Source organism: Meleagris gallopavo, chromosome 4, assembly GCF_905368555.1.
Source record: "Meleagris gallopavo chromosome 4, MGAL_WU_HG_1.1, whole genome shotgun sequence".
Taxonomy (NCBI): domain Eukaryota; kingdom Metazoa; phylum Chordata; class Aves; order Galliformes; family Phasianidae; genus Meleagris; species Meleagris gallopavo.
Window position 1 is genome coordinate 39,274,724 of NC_139407.1, and position 21,556 is coordinate 39,296,279.

Here is a 21,556-nt window from a genome sequence, read left to right on the forward strand (position 1 = left end):
CTGAGATAAAAGGAAGTGAGAATCCAACATAATCTGAGTTGGCAGGAGAAAGATGCTAGGAGGTACAGAGAACCCCTTGACCATTATCTCAGCTTTTGACTTCTAGTCCTTCGTAGATGACATGAAAAATTTTCTCCTAAAAATAAACTTTTAAAAGCAGGGCATGTCATTCTTCCGCTGTGGTAGGCAACAGGTCCTCAGTAACTGGGAAAGGAAGGAAAGAGATAAGAGGGAAATGCTCAGCTGATCTTCACTGAGCAGATTGATGCTGGCTCTCACACAATCCTGAGAGGGCAGCTGAGAGCTCCTGAAATTTTTACCTAGGGACTGAGAAGCTAACACAGTCAATCTGACACAATTACTAATTACAATCAACAAGTGAGAGACCATTGCAGGAGCAACCACACCTCAGAGCTCTGCCCCAGGTAGCATTTAGGGTCTGGACTCTCAAAAGAGCCTACAACTGCACAGAATTATGTCTCCTCATAGTCCCATCCAACTGCATTCTAAAATGCTCTGTTCACAGTACAGCCTCTACTCATCACCCAGATCATGAGCTGATATTCACAAATCTCATTATTTTCCCCCAAATAAAATTTGTCTTCCTTATGTCTTCCTCATGAGAAAAGATCAGAAATGAGGCTCTACAGATAAATGGTATTTAGCTCTAAAGGGAAATCATCTGATGTGGCTGTTCAAGGGTTTCAGCTAATTACACTGATTAACCAGATTGATAAAAATTCAGAGCACACTCATATACATTCACTGAGGTGTATATGTATAAATGCAAAAAAAAAAAAAAAAGCGTCTAGACAAATTCACTCCTGGATCTTTTTCTTAACCCTGATAACCTAGGCTTGTGTTAGGATCTCTCTCCCTGTTCACAAAGACACAATTCATAGTTTTCTGAAGCCAGACGTTCCTACTTACACAGGTGAAAAGTCATGAGGTGATTTTTCCCCACTGTGGAAACAAAATTATAAGGATTAACCACAGACATATTGAAAAATCAATTTAAAGATAAGCAATCTAATTAGCTAATTTCAATGTTAGCGTTTGCATCGCATTTGGACCTTCCTTTGAAATCTTTGTTCCACTGTTAGAGGAGCAACTTTGCAATCATGTTGAACTAAAACACATGTGATGGCATATAGGCACCCAAACACCTGTACAACAGCAGAGTTTCATAGCCAGAAATGTAACACTAGCACTTACATCCTCAAAAAATCATTGCTATGTTTACTGATAACCAGTACGACGTATACTGATGTTGTAAATGAAGTTCATCTGATTAGCAAGTAAAAAAAGCCATTAAGGAAAGGAAGGTTTTCATGAGGTAGCACCACTCAAAGCAACTTTAATCTGAAAGGACATGCAAGAGCACAGCACATACACAGTGTATGGGAACTGCTGAGTCATGGCCTGAACCACTAATCAAGCCCTGAGAAGACAGGTGAAGTAATTCACCTGTGCAACCAGAAGACCTCATTTAAGGGCTGAATGCCAGCAATTAAGGATCTCTTGTTGGAGATCCCTCCTCTGTGGAGTTACTTCTGTGAACCTATGTACTCAGAGACAGGTGAGCATTTCTCTTCTTTCTGTTGTAACATCTTCCCATCATGCTGGTCCCTCTGCACACATAGGTTCCTTGAAAATCCTACATAAATTTAAAACATTTGTAAAACAAATGTAAGAGAAGTACAAGTAGCTGCAGGATTCATAGTGCAATACGCAGTTTGCTCAAGGGGCCCCTGCACTATACATCTGTCATGGAGTTAACTAGATCAATCTCTGCTCATGACAGGGGGGCAGTAGGCCCATGGACCCCCCAGGCCCCACAAAATGGGAAGGGAAAGGGAAAAGGGATAGGGAGATGGGAGCTGGACTCAAGGAAGGAAAAAAACAAAAAACAAACAAACAAAAAAACCCAGCAGCAACAATCTATGGAGGAAAACTTATTTTACTAACTATGATATCGGAATGCAAAATAACACCATATAATATAATCTAATTAAAATTGAGACTAATAAATCAAATAAGAGGAGGGAGAGAGAGAGAGTTCCTGAGACCAAGTGAAACCTGAAAAAAACATGACAGCATCCCAGATACGAAAAGAAAACTGCTGAGCTGTGGTACTCAAGTCAGCACCATCTAGAGTGAAGCTCAAGTGGCCTCAATTCCTTCATCTTTCAAACTACCCTTAGGAAAACACCTGCCCAGGTGATGCAGATCACCATCCCTCAAGACTAGGCTAGCAATACTGCCTGCTATCACAGGTTTGTCTCTACAACTCCAAGTTCAAAATATTAGTTTGTAAACATAGCTATCTGTTTAACATCGCAACATTTCACCTGTTCCTTGTACAAACCAACAAGCCGAAGGAGCACTCTTTTACAACATCCTCCTGAGCCATTCATATCTAGAAATTTTGAAGATTCTTCCACAGGCTGATGTAAACACTTTTTCCTGAAACAAAAGGCTTATAATATTAATGAGAGGCCATTAATGTTTAATTTTCCTTGTAAGGCATAGGCGAACAGGTGCACTTTAAAGTATAACATGAAATATTAGAGACAAAGTATTTATTATCAAAGGATTTACCAGATTTAAAAGGTTTAAAAGATTTTTATTTCCACATTAGAGGGTATTTTGTTGCTCTCCCTAGAGAGCTGGTAACATTTAGCCAGGCTCTAGGAGTAACCTTTAAGATGTTGCTAACAAAGGCACCATTTTATGTATGTGTATTTTATGTATGTGTATACACCATGTGTATTTTAAGATACACGGCTGGGCTGAGAACTTTTCTTCGTGATGAGGGAGGAATGACAGAGAGAGGGATAAGAATGTCCAAGAAGTACTGTTATTTATTTGTGGTGTATTACATGCAAAAGGCTGGTTAATCCAAACAAAGACATATCATAGATAAACATTTCAATTATGTCTCTTAGCTGTTCCTCTCCAGTTTCTCAGAGCTAATATAAGAAACAGTCAGAAGCACCATATTTAGAAACAGAAATAATTATTAACTGAAGCTAGATAGACAAGTTTATTCAGATGAAGTTTTTCCCAAAGAATTTTCAAGCACACAGCACTGAAGATTACACAGAACATCTGTGTCAGTAAATCAAAGAATCACAGAATCATTAAGGTTGGAAAATACCTTTAAGATCATCAAATACAACCATCAACCCATCATCACTACGCCCACTAAACCGTGATCCAAAGTTCCACATCTACCCATTTCTTTAACACCTTCAGGAAGAGTTATAACACTTCATCCCTGGGCAGTCTTTTCCAATGCTTTACTACTCTTTTGGATAATATTTTTTTCCTCATATCCAACCTGAACCTCCCCTGCTGCCATTACCTCTCATCCTGTCTTTAGCCGCCTGACAGAAGAGGCCAAACCTCATCATCCCACACTCTCCTTTTTCAGGTACTTGAAAAAAGCAATAAGGTCTCCCTTGGGTCTCCTATTCTCCAGATTAAACAATGCCAGCTCCTTCAGCCAATCTCCATAATACCTGTGCTCTAGACTCTCCACCAGCTTATAGCCTGCCTATGTACAAGCTTTGGGGCCTCAATGTCTTACTTACAGTGAGGGCTGAACACAAGGAGTAGCCTAAGCAGTGCCAAGTACAGAGGGATAGCCACGTCCATAGTCCTGCTTACCACACCATTTCTGACATAACCCAGAATGACAGAGTCCTTTTGGCCACCTGAACCAAGTGTCCATAAGGAGGAAAGGTCCATCAGTCAGCTTTCATATGGGGTGCAAACGTATTCATTACAGCTTTAGGGGGCTCAACTGGCATTTGCAATTCCAACCATTTTGCCTAACCTCACACGAAACAAAATCTGTCCCTGCAGATGTAGCATTGGAGGCTAATTTTCACACAGAAAGTTCATAAGACAAGCAGAAGCCATTTTAAGTTAGATGAGGGGAGATTTAGATTAGATATTAGGAGGATATTTTTTACTCAGAGGGTGGCAAGGCACAGGAACAGGTTTTCCAGCGAATCTGTGGATGCTCATAGAGGTTATCGAGGCCAGGTAGGCTGGATGGAGTCCTGGGCACAGCCTGATCTAGTGGGTAGAATCTCCGCCCATGGCAGGGAGGCTGGAACTAGATGATCTTTAAGGTCCCTTTAACCTAAGCCATTCTACAAGTCTATGTATGACAGAAAGGCTTCACTTTCCCTTAAGAAAAGGTTTGGAAGCCAATGCAGAGTTGTGTATTAAATAAAAGACATTAACACACCTCTTAGGGCTGGTGGAAGACCTGACCTTAATGTCACGGTTTACGTGGACAGCATACCTTACTTTTGAGTAGATTATTTAAAAGGAAATGAAGTCTAAATGAAGTCCAACTCCCACAGGAAAAAAAAAAAAAAAAAAAAAAAACAGCTGCTTGCATATCAGTATTTGTTCAAGAATTGATAGGCCCTTTATTGATTTGGAGGTTCCAATAACAAGGCCATATCAAGGAAAACTCCAAATTAAATGCTAATATTCTGTTTATCAAAAAATACAGAACAAATTTTAAGATATACCTATGCAGCAAGCCTCTGAATAACATGATTACAAGGACAACATGAAGCAAGAGTTGCAACTGATGCTAAACTCTAGTGCATGTCAAGTCTTTTTAAAAGTCTATCAAAATATAGAGATCATAGGATAATCAACCTTTATTCACATACAAATAAAATCTGACTGATTCTGGCTATCCTAAACCACCTACCAGTTATCTTTGCTGCCAATGTCTTCAGATTTTTCTTGCAGGTAAATTTGTTTTGTAAGATGCTATGAAATTTTTAAAGACACTAACAGTGGAAGGTAGCGTCAGTTACCCAAACCAGTCCACAAGCTTCAAAATTACATACACTTTTTATAGTTCAAAAAAAAAATCACACCAGAGTTCAGCTATATGAGTGTACAGCAGAAAACATTTGGACAAGTTCGACAACTGGGAATGAGGCATAGCCAGCAGCACACCCATCACTACTAGAACTGCTACAAAAACATGATATACTATGCTGCTTTGGTAGTGTGTATGAAACCTAAGCCCACTGTTTTCATTTGACAGGAGTAGAAAGGATATGAGCAGTCATCAGATTTTGAACACAAACAACCATCGCAGTTAACATAAAAACAATGACATAACATAAAGGCACTCCCAAAAAAATCTCAATTTTAGCCTTTCCCTAAGTAAGGTAACGGACTAGAGATTCACTTCAGAACAACACTCCCCCCTCATACTCCATTGCCTTCCACGTAACTCAAAAAGCAGTGTTACTTGCTTCAGACTTCAAGACAAATGACACCATGCTCAGCACATTCATTTGTGTTTTCTGGTCATTGTTTTGCACAGGACATCAATTGCCTTTTCATTAACTCTCAGTAAAACAACATAGCAGATGTTAGCTAATGAAAATACTTCTTTAAAAATCTTTACAAATGGATTTAGATTAGATCAAATGTATAACTGGAAGAACTTAGAGCATACATCAGTCCCTTGACATGCATTTGTTCATGTGCCACTGTCACTAAACATCATACTGCAGTATTTCAATTACAAATGGGTTTTGGTCACTGTCTTTTTAAAGAATTTGTGATACTGATATTTCACATAGGCTCTCCTGACTGGAGTTATCCACATCATTTTATAAAGCTCTCAAATGTTTACTACTGAACAAAGCATTCAGAGCTCCAATGTTGTCCTTTCCAAGTTACAGCCACATCTTATAAAATCAGTGCTCTTAGAAGACATTCATCAAGCAGGCACTCAAGGAAAAAAGAAGTCCAATGATACATTTCTTGCACAAGTGTTAGCTCTTGCTTGGAACTGCAGAAATCATTTTACACATACTCTTTTCTTTGGCACAAGGAAAGTATCAGGGCAGGTCACTTTGAGCTTTTCTACTCTCTATCAACTGATGGTAATTGTCCAAGAAGGCAAGATAAAAAGCAGAAGAGAATACATAGAATTACTGCCACAAATAGAGGCAGAACAGAATCCAGGCACAAGTTATGGCTGAAGTACTTACTGCACAGACCAAGCATCGTTCAATACAACAATCTAATTTTTAAGGCAAAGACTGAGAAAACATTCCAAATAATTGAAATACACAGAACAGAATAGAATGTGAAGAAGAGCAAGGTGGTTACATATAATTCATGAAAGACTGAACTTTGAAAACAAATAAGGTTAGTAACTATACCCTTTCATAGCATCAGTATCTGAAAATCTTACTGGCAACCAGACTACAAAAATCAGTTTGAAGCACTCAAGATGTTTATGTGCAACTTGCTAGCATTTTTTCTTCTGTAAAACATGCTTACACACTTATTTGACTAGTATGACCCAGAGCAATTGTCTTGCCTATGCTAGATACCAGCCAGAATGGGAAGAGAACTGCTACAAACACAGCCTGTGTTTTGCTACCAAAGGATTCTATTTTTCAGACTTTCTCAAGTAATCTAGGCACAACATACAGTATATTTGTATTCCGGCAGGTTCCCCCACTACATGGAGAAAGCCTTGAGAAATCCAAACCCATCTCCCAGAGTGGGGGTTTCATGTTATACCAAAGCCAGTCATGCCTGTTCCTCTCTGTAAAATGAAAATTCTTAGGCTGTTTTCCTACAAAGGGTATAATTTTTATCCCCTCAAATACAAGGCCATTCTTAGTCCTTCCTGGTTGGAACGCCCACAACCGGAATCTGTGAATTCCTGTTTTCCTTTGGCCTATTTGCTGTCTCAACAGCTACTTTAAAATTCACACTTCAGATACATATAAGCTACCCTGAGTTACTACCAAGGCATCACGATACAGCAAAGGACAAGTCGGTAGTGTGAGAAGCAGCAGTCTTATTAGGCTAGCTATAAAGCTGCAAGCAAAGGATTGTTGTGCTCTATTGCCAGTTCTAACACTGTTTCTCTCTCTTTGATCAACACACTATCTCTGCTTTGGACCTTCTCAGTCAGATTCACTGAGAAGGCCTAGAAAGGCAAAACAGACCTCAGCTGGGTTATGCTGTGGAAGGTACACTTAACTTTCCCTTGGCCATCAACATATTTTCAAAAATATGCAGAGCTGACTAAAGACCCTGTCTAGAGTCTGAGCACTCCTACTATTCAGCCTCCTACTACAGCTCTTGTGAAGTGGCTTCAAGCAGTAGAAATTACTTTGTGTACCTCTTGCATACTGATCTGTCAAGGCTTTGCCTTATGGTCATGCATGGATTGCTCTGCATTAATATTATCAGCTAGCAAGACGTAGCAACAACACATAAAAAAAAGGCAGTCCTATGCTTTCAGACTCCACAGGGAATAGGGCTTGTCTGAGTGCAGAAAAGAAAGTTGTCGACATCATTTAGGAACTTAAGAGCTCTGAATATGTTTCTCAGACTGCTCAAAGTGTCTTTAATGTCCAAGAAAGTCAATACAGGCTGGCCAAACAGGAAAAGAAAACAAGCAAACAAAACCCTGGAGAGTATAATAGAAAAGACTAAGATTTAAAAACAGAACAAACAAAACAACAATAACAACAACAAAAAAAACTAGCAGCAAACAAAAGATGTTTCTATCAAGGAACATCACACACAAAGGACTCAGAGAGAAGACAGGGAAAGCATATAGCAGCAGAACACAGAGCAGGATAAGAAAAGGAGCAAAGCACGTTTACTTACAAGGGCTGCATGAAAGTAATGCCTCATATTTTATTATTACTTTGGCCCACAACATCAGAGTGGGTATTGGTGATATGGTGGTAGAGGCTGAACTTTCCCACCAATATTTCCTTGCATTTTGTTGCCATGTGACAGATAGAAGCAAAAGGGCAGTCTGACAAAATGGTGCCTGACATGGAAGAGTGTATGAAGCAAAGGTGTGTCACTGAATTCCTCCACGTGAAAAAAAAAACTGCACCCACTGGCATTCATCAATGCTTGCTGAATGTTTTTGAAGAGTAAAGAGTGGACATGAGCGTGGTGGGATATGTAATAGGAGCAATCTGTTGTTTGTTAATCGAATCATTTGTAAGCTTATCACTAGAAAACTGAGATAACAACAGAGGCCAGTTTCCTACTACAGACATCCGGGCTAGAAAACTGCAATAACAGCAGGGGCCAGTTTCCTACTACAGACATCCGGGCTAGAAAACTGCAATAACAGCAGGGGCCAGTTTCCTACTACAGACATCTGGAAACACCAACAAACATAACACTTTAAAATATGGACCCCAGGACTTACACAGCTTTAAAGATGCTGCGTAGGGATTACGAACGGATGTATTGCAAAGATCCCAGCTCCCCCCCACCTGACAAGACAAAGGATGGCTGCCTAACAACAGGACCACACCTGTGCAAGAGACATTATGAAGCCATGAACATCGGATAGTGAATTGTATAAAGATTGCCAGCTGGAGGGGGAAAGTGCGCACCGTTGGTGGAGCAGAGACTCCCCAGCCGCCCAGCGCTGTTTTGATTACTTGCTTGCTTTAGTAAACGACAATTTCCAAAATACATAATTGGGCTATTCAATCTGTTTAGCAGAAAATAAAACAGGATATGTGTTTCATCAGTGAAAATGGGTCACCTCCTGGTGCAAATTTTTATGAGAGCTACAAGCAGGCTCTTGTCCATTGCTGACAAAAATGCATAGCTAATGGTGGTGACTATGTTGAAAGAGTGTTTTGTAGCTGAAACCTCGCTCTACCAGAGTTTTATTGTGTTCTTTATATCTGTTGTAGTTTCCATGGAAATAAATGGGAGGCATTACTTTTGGAATAACCTACATAGAACGCCACATGAAAGGAGAACTTATTGTGACCAGGAAACCAGCCAAAAGGCCACATCAATACAGCAGAGCTAAATCTTTGCTTGTCCTGAACACTGTCTGTCACACAGGATATGATGTACAGGACACACATCTGTCCAGTTAGGTGGGTCACACTTATTGTGAACTGAGAAGAGCCACAATGTCATAGATTGCTCCAAAAAGAAACACAAAGCAAATGATAGTAATATGTGTATTATTATAAGAATCACAATGCTGATTAGTTCATTAGCAGCAATGTACAGAAATAGACATACTTTTTCCTTAATGCAGGCAACAAGCACATGCTGTGCTACTCCATTAGGTACTGCACACCATCAGTGAGATCTAGCACACAAGACAGCATTGTAGAAGGTAAACCACAGACTGCACGCTTCAAACTAAAAGTATCGAGTCCTGTGTTCTAAACTGCTTGATCTAATGTACTAACAAAACAACGTATCTACTTGTTATTCCCTGTTAAATGCTTTCTATAGTGAAATATCACGATGAAGTTGAATATTCTAGGTCAGACCCTTCAGCTTCAGTGAAACCTGCAACTTTTTAATATGATTTCCCCCCCATCTTTGGAAGGACACAGCCGAATTGCAATTTGCATGTTTAGCAATTCATCCAAACTCTTTCTGGTAAACTAAGTGTCCTCCTTTATATACAGTTAAGTACTTTGTCTACAACTGACTCTGAGCTTGGTCAGCCTCATACATTAAAATCATTTTTATAAATCTCCACGCACATCAAGTAACGACAGTGATACAAAATAGTGACTGCTTTGAAGGGGACAAAGCAAACAGAACAGACTTATTCATCCACTTATTTTCCTATTCAGTGATTAACTAGCTGTTCGAGCTAAATTTCTTTATTGTTTTTCAAAGGTTTGCAGTGACAAGAATTATCACTACAGAGTCTCTCCAAAAATGATTAAATATTATTGCTCCTTAAACTCAAATCAACTCTTCTACATCTCCATCCCATTCATATACTCACGTCCACCAGTATCCTTACTAGATGCAGGCTACAGCACATCCTCACATTACAACAATCATTTTACAACTTACAATTTTTAGGCAAGAGCAGCACAACAAGGTATAATTTCTTTAAAGTACCAACAAAATAAGAGCACAAAAAAAGAACTAAATCATTTTCCTGTAAACATTAGACAGAAAATTCTGTGAGACCAATGAAATCTATGTTTTTCTTCCATCAATTAAACTGCCTTTTATTTTTTTTTTCCTTTTTTCCTCCACCGTGGCTTGTAGACCACAATCATGGGATAGATAGTTCTTTTTGCAGAAAGCTTCTGAGTTGGTTTGTATTTGCATTGCAAATACTGATGATCCTAAAGAAAATGCAGGGGAAAAAAATAGTTTCCCCACAAGCAACAGTCATTCATTAGCAAGCAATTAGCTCAGTAATAAGTTCTCATTTCTCAGTTTGGGATATTTCAACAAATATTGGTAATATTTGTACGATAAATGTTGAAGACAGTACAGTATTCAACTACTAACAGTACACAAACCATTTGTCTTCTCATGTCAGACATGAGAGGCTCTAATTACACTGAACATTTCAAGGAAAGATTGAATGTTTGCCAGACAACTCTCCATTGATTGCCTTTAAAGCATAGTACTGGACTGCTGAAGGGAAAACGCAGATTCTTGGCTCCAGGTAATTAACTTTCATGTTGTTTTTTTCTTAAACCCTAATGAAGCCCCCTTGAAGTCTTCATTACCAAAGGGTATTTGTTAATAAAAAAAAAGAAAGAAAAAAAAAGCCAGCCAACAGTCCTATTTCCCCCTTCTTTTCTATAAAATTCCCTCTGCTATACATTTCTCAGGACTCAGTAATGTCTTTGAAGTGAGTAATAATGGTCTGAGAAGTGCAAAGGGTGAGGGATACCTAATGGGACGGGACAAAACGTTAATGAGGGAAAAGCTGGGACAGAAGAGATACTCAAGCAGAGAGAGTAAGAGTGCTTGTCATAAATATAAGCAGAAGAAAAGGGAAGGCAGAACTGTATCATTAGTTTGTGAAATAGCAGTATCATGAAGTTAAAGTGATAAAGGAAAAGAAAGAATCTTCAGAAATGCAGTAATTCGGCAGCCGAATCTCAGGGACATACAACATTTCTCAGAGACTGTAAATAAATTGCCTAGATTTCATAAGATAAGAAATAAGATTCCCAGTTGACACCAGCAGCAGCGTTTCCAGGATTCATCTGCTCAGATATTTAACGTGCTTAGTGTATTTGGCAGGGCTCACACAATGGAGATTCCAGTCCAACAGCAGCAAATCCTCATGTTTCAGCTACAAATAAGCATTGTTGAAACAGCTGAGATATACTTGCCACCTAAGAGAATGTGATCTGTTGGCTCCACAGATGACAGCAGACTGCAGTGAAGCAGAGGCAATATTTCAATGTATTCCAGTGCTAGACCACTTTTTTTAAAACAAAGCTTCTGTGGAGTCGTGTAATTGTGATCTCTTAATCCCTGAGACAAATATACAAGTATTTGCCCTAAAAATTTCTACTATATTACATTTGTAGACTGTTGGCCTGCACCTGGGTACAGAAGGAGGGTCAAGATAGGAGGTCTGTTTCTTCTGTCAAATGTAGTGAGCCGAATCCAAGCCTGGAACCATTCACAGAATGGAACAAACTTTATTATGATTTCATTTTCATCTATTTTGTATGCTACTAAGTCTTTTCAAGATATTAATCCAACCTTTCCTGTATCCAAAACTTACATCAAAAACAGTAGCTGATAGCTATCTCCTTGCTTTGGTGAGAGAGTTTGGCATAAAAAGAGCTTCACTACCATTTGCTAGAAAGCCTGCACCCATGTGGAAGATCTTCCTAGAGTTTCCAAGTTTCACAGTGTGTCTGCTGACTTTCTGTTAGCCCATGCCCCCATTGCAATGTTGAAGGAGCAATCTAGACTGTAAATCTTAAATAATGAATCCTGGCAATTTATGAAAGGACTCAGAGAATACTCTCACTAATCCTAATGGTGAAGTGATGTTTTTGGAACACCAAAAATCTGAAAAGATGTGAATTCTTTCAAATCCATGAACAAAATTTCCATTTTCCAAATCAGTAAGCATTGCTGCCAAAAGCTTTTGTTGTTTTGTTTAGTTTATTTAAGATTTTTATTTGGGTTGGCTTTAGTTGATTTTGGGAGGCATTCTTCTTTGGCAGACGGATGGGGAGGAGGGGAAGGGCGGGGGAATTGTAGTTTTGTTATTCCAAACATGGTTCCTACTTGAGCAATTTATCAATTTATTTAGTTTTTGGGAGACCATCTGAATGACACGTACTGAGCATCTTCGATTTCCTGAGGTTCCCTGTCCTATTAAGACATACCAAAGAAAACACTTACTGATTTTCTATGTAAAGTTTATGTTTAATGGTTTCTGTAGCTTACTGTGCCTGCTAAGTCTTTCTGAAAATAGGGTTTACTTTTCTAATTTCAGGATATTTTGTAGCCGAGGTTGTAGTTTTCTTTAATCAGTAGCTGCAAGAAATGTTCACTCACAATAAATGTTTATTTGGAGTAGGACAGAAACTAGTATAACTTTTTTCTTTTTAACAATATCTACTGAAAGTATACTCATACTAATGTACTAACCAAAACAGAAAGAGTAGAAGCTGAGGCTGCCTGAAACGTGATAACAGTAGTATGCAGAAATCCAAAAAATTATAGGTGGCATCTACATCCAAACCACTTTCAAAAGAGTATCAAACAGGCATGGAACACAGATTTTTTTCAGTTCAGGACTATTTGTAGCAACTGATACAAATTATGAATTATCACAGAACTAGTCTTTGTATCCAAAGCCCATTATTACTTTTTATCACTTTATTTGGCAGAGGAAATTGAGTTCCCTTCAGGACTGCCTAACCACCAGTGATAAGCCAAAGTATCCATTCCAGATCTTTGACATTACAGATAGTAGAAGCAGTTGATCTGATTACAGAGGAGAAAAACCTGACCCACAGTGCAAAATGTTACAGCATTTTGTAGCTTCCTGTTAAGTTGGATTGGAAACAACCACTAAGTTACAAACAAATCATTTCAAATCACTCTGAAACTACATTGTAGTTTTCATTTTGAATAAGATGCCATAAATTTTACCTTTACATGGATGCTGCAACCAAGCCAGATACATTATTCACCTGTCACCAGCTCCAAGATAAAAATGCAGTTTTCATAGTGATGCTGAAGATTAAGGAGGCAAAAGGAAGCAAAATGGTAATACAACTGTTTGTATGTTTGTTTTCTTCCTCATAATCTATTAGAACAAATATGCAAGACAGTGCCACCGGCAGCTAATGAAAATTTTTTTCTGGCAACAGAGAGGCTTACAGTGTAGCAGAAGTCCTTGCACTCAGAGTCCTAAGTCTTAATATCCTAATTTGCATTGTGATCTAGATGCAGACTGTGATGGCCTCAAGGGATTCAGGTGTGAAAATAAACTAGCTTTGCATGTATTCTAGTGGGGCATATCAGCAAGCTGATACAAGTTGATGGGAGATGCATAACCCTCATAATCGCACTTCCCAGTGAGTGCATCTATGCCACAACTCATTGCAGCAGGGACAGTGATGAGCAAATAGTCAGTCCTGAGAGTGGAATAGAAAATGCTTTCATAAGGTTGTTTGTAGATGGTTTGTATTTCTTCTCAGGAAATGTACTTCCATGGGCTATCCATATCTTAGGCCCCAGGATAATGGTAATAGAAAACACCAGTCAATTGCTATTTCATTCTCTTCTATTCAGGTTCTTATATCCACACTCATAATTGCAATACTCGAGTGCTTTCCAGCAGTGCATGAAGTGATATGACTAACATCTGTCACGTGCTGGTGTCCTCATCCCCTCCCCAGGGGCAAAATCGTGCAGTGGAGTGTTTTGTTTTATTATACAGACTGCTATATATTTTGTTAGGAAAGACAAGGTCAAATATATGCACTTTTCACCTAGCGCAGAAGGTGCCTTGGTTTGCATTGGTCCCAGCTCCTGGGGGAGTTTAATCCACAGACCTAATCCAAGCTCAAGAAAGCTTTATCACTTCTTATCTTGCTGTTGGTGACAATAGTCACCTACAGGTGTATCATAAAATTCTTACTTCTCTAATAATAAATAGACATAGGAACTCTGATGTTATGTTATCTTAGAAAATTATGGAGGGAAATTGACAGGAGGGAAGAACTGGGATGAGAAAGAATCATGATCCTACTACCAGCTGCAGCATTTGTCTAAGTTCTTCAAGAAGAAACAGACCAAAAAAAATCCTAATGGATTTGGTCACCTCAGTGGTTCCCTTATTCATGGTCACCATAGTGACCTTGCACCCAAAACAATTATGCCTGGAGAGCATAATAGAAAAGAAGTAGTCAAAATACAAGCAGCAGGGAAGAAATTTTCCACCTTTCTCCAAAATAAAAGAAAAAGATCAGGCTAGGTATTTCCACAGGGCTATTCTGTTTTTCCCTTATGCCTTCCCAAACAAGAGGCCAAGTACATTAAGACCAGTATGTTTTCTTGTTCTATATACCCCTGCTTCTCTTTTTTTTATTTGCTGATGCATCCACTCACAAACCATGACATTTACTACCATTTCATTTCCTAGCAGAAACACTGAGCCGTAACTTTGCTCCCTAAAAAAAGCAACCAAACATCTTTTTTTTTTTTTTTTTTTTTTAAAGTAAGTTGTTGTGGGATTTGATTCTAACTCACTTCATTACAAAACAAGGACAAAATCCAACCTTTTCCTAAGGGTTTATTATCAACAAAAAAATCCTGTGAGACTTAAAAACAAAGGCAAGTGAAGCTGACCCATTTTTAGATGTTAAAATAAAGCACCAGCACCCTCTATCAGAATATTTCAAACACAGGCAAGAGAACTGTGATTTATCTTGAACAGAAAATATGCCTTTAGTAGATATTTAATATGTACCACAATTCTTGTAAGTCTACTTTAATTAAAAGTGCTATTTCTGTTTTAAATTTGACATGGACCACTAGCATCCAGAGCTCTGCTTTACACAGATATTCTTGAGAGCTGTAGAGCAAATTGTTATGCAGTATCACTCAGATAAAGGCCTGCAATAAGAGAAGCGATAATGAAGACAGCAGCTGTTACTAAATTACAAAAACAAGACAGATTTGTTGGCAAACACTAACAATCTGGGAAACTTTTTTGCAAGTTCAACACTTCTTCAAAGAGTCCTTATTTCAGTTCCTTCAGTGGAGTGAGATGGCACCAGTGAAATTGCTTTACAGCAGACTTATGGCCCTGCTAATACAGTTGCTGCTGCTCAGGCTGATCCCCCTTCCTAGCGGAGATAAGTAATGTCATTCTTGACAGTCCATGCAATGCCTTCCTTACCAAAAGGTTTGACTTTAGGGAATCATTCCAGAAAGAAAACCTAAATGGCTATCCACCTTTCCTTTCCTAAATAATAGCTACCACATAGCAGCAGAACATATTTCTACACTGTTCCTAACTGAAATCCTTAACTGCTATAGGAACAAACCTCCTTCAGTACCAAGTTGCACAGTTTTTCCAACAATATTTACTTCTAAACCATACCAAAACAGTCAGAATGGTAGCAATCAGTCAGTAGTTACTCGTGACACGTTTCAGTTATAAATCTCCTTTCATCTGAAAGAAAGAAGCAATTATTTTGATGCCACTGGCTTAGAACACTGGTGATTTAAACAACTGAACAGTTGTCTGAGTTTTCCAGTCCACTCTGGTTATGTGGTGCATGCATTTTATCCTTCACAGTTACCTTGAATAATCAGGATCTTTGCCCTCTCTCATTAAGGGAACTCAAAACTTCCATGGCATCTTAAATACCAAAAAGTAAGGCTCCTAACAAAGCAGGTAGCATTTTTCTTGCAAATTCTCTAGGCTCTGTGCTTATTTGCCAGAGTAATTCAAATTTTCTAATATCAATGCCTTAAAAGGGAAGGAGATATATAGTGCTGTAGTAACAGTACTACTTTCAGAGGGTCAGCAACCTATCTTGGAACAGCATGGTTTTTGGTAAGACTGACTAGACTCTTCAGCATAAAACTACAGCAAAGAAAGAAAAAGAATGAATTAGAGTGGACCACAAAATCCAAATTACAGTCATAGTTAGTGAAGATATACACACCTTTTCTCTGAGATTTCAAATAGCAAAGATATTAAAAGATATTGCATGCTGCAGCGTACTGCATAGTTAAGCTCATTGTCATAAAAAAAAAGGAATCATTACCAAAAAAAGCTGTTGAGTTTGTAATTTATGTTCTATATCAAATGGTACTTTTTGTTTTAGAAAAAAAAAAATCAGAAAAGTTTCATAACAATGGAAATGTGGGAATAGATAAGAACTGCTAATACTATCTGCCTCAAATCAAAGGCTAGACATAAGATATTCACTTTTCTTCTGTGTTAGCCCCCCATAGCAGTTTGTTCCTACTCAAAACTAACACATGCCAGTCAAAACCAATACTGCACACTGTACAAGGTTTTCCATATCTCTTCTCATCGTTACAAAGCCAACAGTGCTTAATTACATTCTAGATCAGAACAGCTCCAATGGAAGAACTGTTTTCTCCTGGGTGTCTAACACAGAATTCATGAACTTGTCCAACCATGTAATTGCCTGATGGACTCCTTCTAGTCTTCTGGGAATTTAACAAGTTCACTAATAATCACAAAGGACCACTTCTGCATTCACTGACATTCCTTGCCCTAATGAAGCCAACACCTGGGCGGCATCAGTCATTCTACCAGCAAAAGGACACCAGAATCTTATGCTCCGAACACGATCAAAATACAGAAATCAGATTAAGTAAATGCATATTCTGCTAAATGACTTACCCAAACAAAGTATAATGCACAAAGCAGTTGAGCAGTCTGCGGAGTCTGAAGAGTAAAGATAAAGAACTCTGGTCCCAGTTCTGCTACAGACACTGTTTGAACCAAGATTCATTCCTTGGACACGCAGGAACTCCGTTACTTCAACTGCAAGAGAAGAGTAGATAAATTCAGTATTTGCTTCACAGGGCAACTGAATGCATTTTGATATCAGGATGTCCAAAACTGTAATTAGATCTGACTCTTGTGATTGTGTAACATTGAACTGATTTCTGCAGGACGTTTGACAAGAGTGTTGCAGCACAACTTCTATGGCTACAATGAACACACAAAATTAGTGAAAGTTGGCTAGGTGTTTCTGGTATGAAAAGCGCTATATAAATGCAAACAGTTACTGTTACAGCATATCCATCCTAAGAGAAAAAAAAATGACATTTCTGGAGCTGTTCTGGGAGCTGAGGTGAATAACAAACATTTCATAATTTACCGTAAGAAACTCCTTTATCTTTAAAGAACAGCCAGAAGAGAATGAAATATTATTCCAAATAACACAAGAATGATAAAAATATAAAAAAAAAATTGAGAAAATTGTTAGAAACCAGAATGGCTCCAATAGAATCAGCTAGAAATTCAGTAACTGAAGATGGCAACTGATCAACAGTATTTGATGACATTACCATCACTGATAATGTGGTAGTATGCAGGTAGTAGCATTTTAAAAGCTTATTGAAGATTTTCTTATCAAATTATCCAGGTAGGTACAAGCAGTATCCAATGCTCCAGCAGGAACAACTAGCCCTCACTCAGTCCCCCAAGATACTACAAAATATTTTGGCACAGGAGCAGTTAGTAGTAAGCTCAGCAAAACACCAACAGGAAGATAATAGACATTTACTTGCTATCCAAGAGGCTATGATCTCCCTCAGAAACAGGATAGCCCAGAATGCACAGAAGCAAGAGCTTGCTTTCCATGAGTTGCTGCCTACTCCTTCCTTTCAGCTTCCAGTTCAGACCCGACACAAACATTTCAGCTTCTAGGGCATCTGCTGGGAGAAACAGCTTTTCCTGGCCATTTGATAAACAAAGATCTGTCCTCTCAAAACTCTTCCATCCCCATCACAGACAATGAAGTTGGCTTTGCAGTGAAGTCACCCCTGGGCCTATGATCTACTGAGTCACATATCAGAGGTAAGTAGCAATACATTTGCCTCAGGGTGGATCTCAGAACCCTTCTCTTTCTATGGAAGCTCTTGGGTGGAGGGCTCTGGTCATCACAGAATTCTCCCAAGCACCTGTGAAGGCTATATTTCAGGCATTTCTAACAAACACATAGTAAACACAGGTGAAAACAGAGGATCCCCTGCCCTTCACAGTGCAGACTAGGCAGGCAGCATAACCACCCTCTCATTGTCCCATCCAGGGTAAGACCACCAGAGCACCTAGTTTCACCACCCCACTAAGCTAGGGTCAAGTGCCTTGCTCCTTTCTACCATCCCCCCCACACCTTCTTCCCAGAGAATACACTTTCTCAGCTGCCCTTCCAAACAATCCAAACAATGAGTGGGAAAACCTCAGAAAACCACAGATACCAGTCACCCTCACCTCAACTACAGTGTAACAAACTGGACCCGCAGCACTTTGACTGAAAAAGGTCCCTCCCAGGGAAGAGCACAGCATAAAAGCAGCCCAAAATCCACCCTAAGCTGCTAGACTTGAGGGGATTGCTCCTATCCCTGTTGAGCCCTCACAAAACCCATTAGAACAGCTCTCACCAGCCTCAGGTCCAAGTCCTACGTGGGCTTGTATCACCACTTATTTATCACCTCTGGGGACTATGCCCAGCCTCACACTCCAGGTGCTTCATCAGAGACCATCAGCACCACCTGGCAAGCCCCAGCTGCCAGGTGCAGACAACTGAGTCCCAGCCCCCTCCCCCAGGCTTGCTCCAAAGACCACTGCTGACATGCAAAAGTGGGAGTTATTTCTGTTAAATTAAAGAAGCATGTATCTGTTCCTCATTACTATACTCTCATGTGTTTCCATCTAGATCTAATTTACCAGCACATTTTCTATCACCCCTGTGTAGCTTCTCATGTGTGATGTCTGTGAGTGTGTCAAACTTCTTCTTCAGCCCCCCCAAACACACACATACACATGCTAGCTATCATTCAACTCGTTAAAAGGGCTTGGTCCCTGTGGGAATCAAATGTTGTTTCTGCATTAAAATTGGATAATATATATTTTTATTTCATGATCTCCACTGTCATAGTTCTTTTTGGGAGTCTTTCTGCTTAACTTGGGGAAGATCTCTGATAGTTTACGTCGCTTATCCTCTAGATGACCCTTCCCAGGAACGCACGCTCTGTATATAGGTGTATATATGTATATTTTGTCATACACACTGCAAGAATATCCTGCACGAGATCAAACCAGAGAACATGTCACAGCATGCCCGAGGAAGCGCCTGAAGAGACATTGGAAGGCCTGGCATCCCCCCCCGGTGCTCCCTGTTTAACGAAGACTTGGAAGCAAATCACCATATCAATACGACAAGAAGAGCACTGAGATATCTTGGGAACAACAGGATGGCGACTGACTGACACCAGATAACAAACAAATTAACAAGTAAATAACAAATGTAAATCCTCTGATAAGATTGTGAACCTGGAGTACCCAGCCAGTGAGGAAACAGGGGATGGGGGGGAGGCAAGGGGGAGAAAACAGAGTATAAATACTGTCATGTTGTGTCCATAGGTGCGCTCCTGCTTGCGGGACGCCCGCCATTGCAATCGCGAATAAAATCTGCTTTTATCAGAGATACCGTCCTGACAAAATTATTTGGATATTTCCAACAGTCCCAAACTTTACAACAATTACTAGATCCGTCACTCCTATGTCAAAGACTGAATTTTGCTCTGCAATCTTTCAAGACAGTGACTGTCCTCAGCTATCATGCAGCCTGGTGGCAATGGAGCAGAGAGCCAGGTTCTGCCAGCTGCAGGGATTCTACAGACACAGCACTAAAAGAGACTTGTTGCATGTCAAAGGTCTTTAGAAAAACCCTGCAAAGCCTTCTTCTGTCATGCTTTTCAGAATAACAAGGATGACATTCAACTCACTAGGATCCCACTGATATTAGCAGCAACAAACACAGCAGTAAATGAATTCCCAGAAAAACACGTAAACAAGTCTCCCTAAGTACTGCTTGAGAAACCCACACTCTGCTATAGCCCCAGGCCACGGATTTAACCTTTAGAAAGTCCACATGAACCACAAAGTTTGATTGGTGTTTTATAGTGGATACTGGATTCCTTGTAGAAGTTACTCACATAATGTAATAACAAGTTTTGTGGCTGCTGAAAATCACACAGTGCTCTAAATATTAGAGACCAAAAGAGTAAGCAGCTTCACTACCAATTAATAGATAGCTGTAAGTTATGCTTTCTCTATGAAAAGCATGAAACCAGTATCTATTTTCCTCTCACCTAGCACCCATCACACTATCAATATAGGACTAAATTCCAAGGCTTTTCACTGAATATTTATTCTATAAGAATGCCTGACAATTGTAAGTGGATACCGGCTCCTGGGCTCATTAACATAACTCAGTGATTGTTTTGTTGCATTAGGAGAGGAGTGAGAGAGTAGTGGAAAAAATTGGATTCCTCTCTAAGCTTCTTTTAAGACATAGCTTTCCATCTGGGATCATTTTTATCAACATGTCTTCTCTCTCCATTTTCCCATTAGAAAGAACTGGGAATGAACAAGAAATTTGTTTAATCATCTTCTGTAAGATCAGCTGAATTCTAATGCTGTTTGATTACAGCTAGGTACAAAAAATGTCAAATGCATTTCCATTTAGAGTGCTTGCTTAAACAGCCGTGCAAATAGGGACCACCCAAAAACCAGCATACATCATGACAGATTTGAGTTTCCTTATGATGTGTACTTGTTTCAATCCACTCTCTTGCTCTTTAAAATAATGCATTTTCACAGCACATCATTTCCATAAGGGAGCATGATACATCACTGCTGCAGATTGACTCATGAGGCCCATTAATAGAGGCTAGGGTTTCTCAGTAGCTTTTCTCATTGGGAAGGTATTATCTTACTATCTAAATTTGTAATGAAAACAATGCTCTTAGCTCATGCCCATTCCACTGTTCCAGTTACCCCTGCCTATTTGCTTGGAGTCCTTCAGCGACCAGGCAATGGCATCAAGCTAGAGAATAAATAATATATTACTCCTTTCCCTAAGTAAGTAGCTATTAATTTCAAATGCAGCAAAAATTATTAAAGTGAAATGGTTGGCTTTCTCATATGAGATTCACTGCATGTGAAATATCTCTGCCTCAAGCTTCAGATCCATTATATATTTCTTATTACTACAGTACTTCATGATGCATTATCAGTATTAGACAAGACATATTAATATTCAGATAGACCCCAATTTTATGCTTGTAGTTTTCACGTATTTGTTTGCTTTCCAAGATTAGTGAGGCTGATAAGGGCTGATAAGGAAATTGAAGTGGAGACTAAGATAAAATATCCAATTGAAATAAAACCCTGAAATATCTGTTTGATGATATGGCTGTAAAAATGTTTTAGGGTTTATTTTTCCAGTTTTATCAGTTAAAAAAAAAAAAACAAACTGTTGAAAATAATTACAAGTTTTATTTAAAAATCTGGTGAATGTCGTGTTTTGTACAGAGGCAAAACGCTTTCTGACAGCCTAGAAAATATGCTAGATATTAATTATCTGATTGGAACTGGAATTTCAGAAGTCCCTACATGAATCAAAAAACCTTATGGACATTCATGGAGAATGGGTCACTTGACTCCCTG

The 21,556-nt window shown here is 39.1% G+C and overlaps 1 long non-coding RNA gene across 1 annotated transcript in view; it reads right to left on the reverse strand.

Annotated features, from left to right (window-relative positions):
- LOC116216569 (uncharacterized) overlaps positions 1-16,853 on the reverse strand; it is a 119,790-nt gene extending 102,937 nt beyond the window's left edge. Inside the window, exon 1 of the long non-coding RNA XR_004159624.2 lies at positions 16,715-16,853. This is a non-coding gene — a long non-coding RNA (uncharacterized LOC116216569). The remainder of the gene's footprint in view (positions 1-16,714) is intronic.
- Between the last annotated feature and the right edge of the window lie 4,703 nt (positions 16,854-21,556).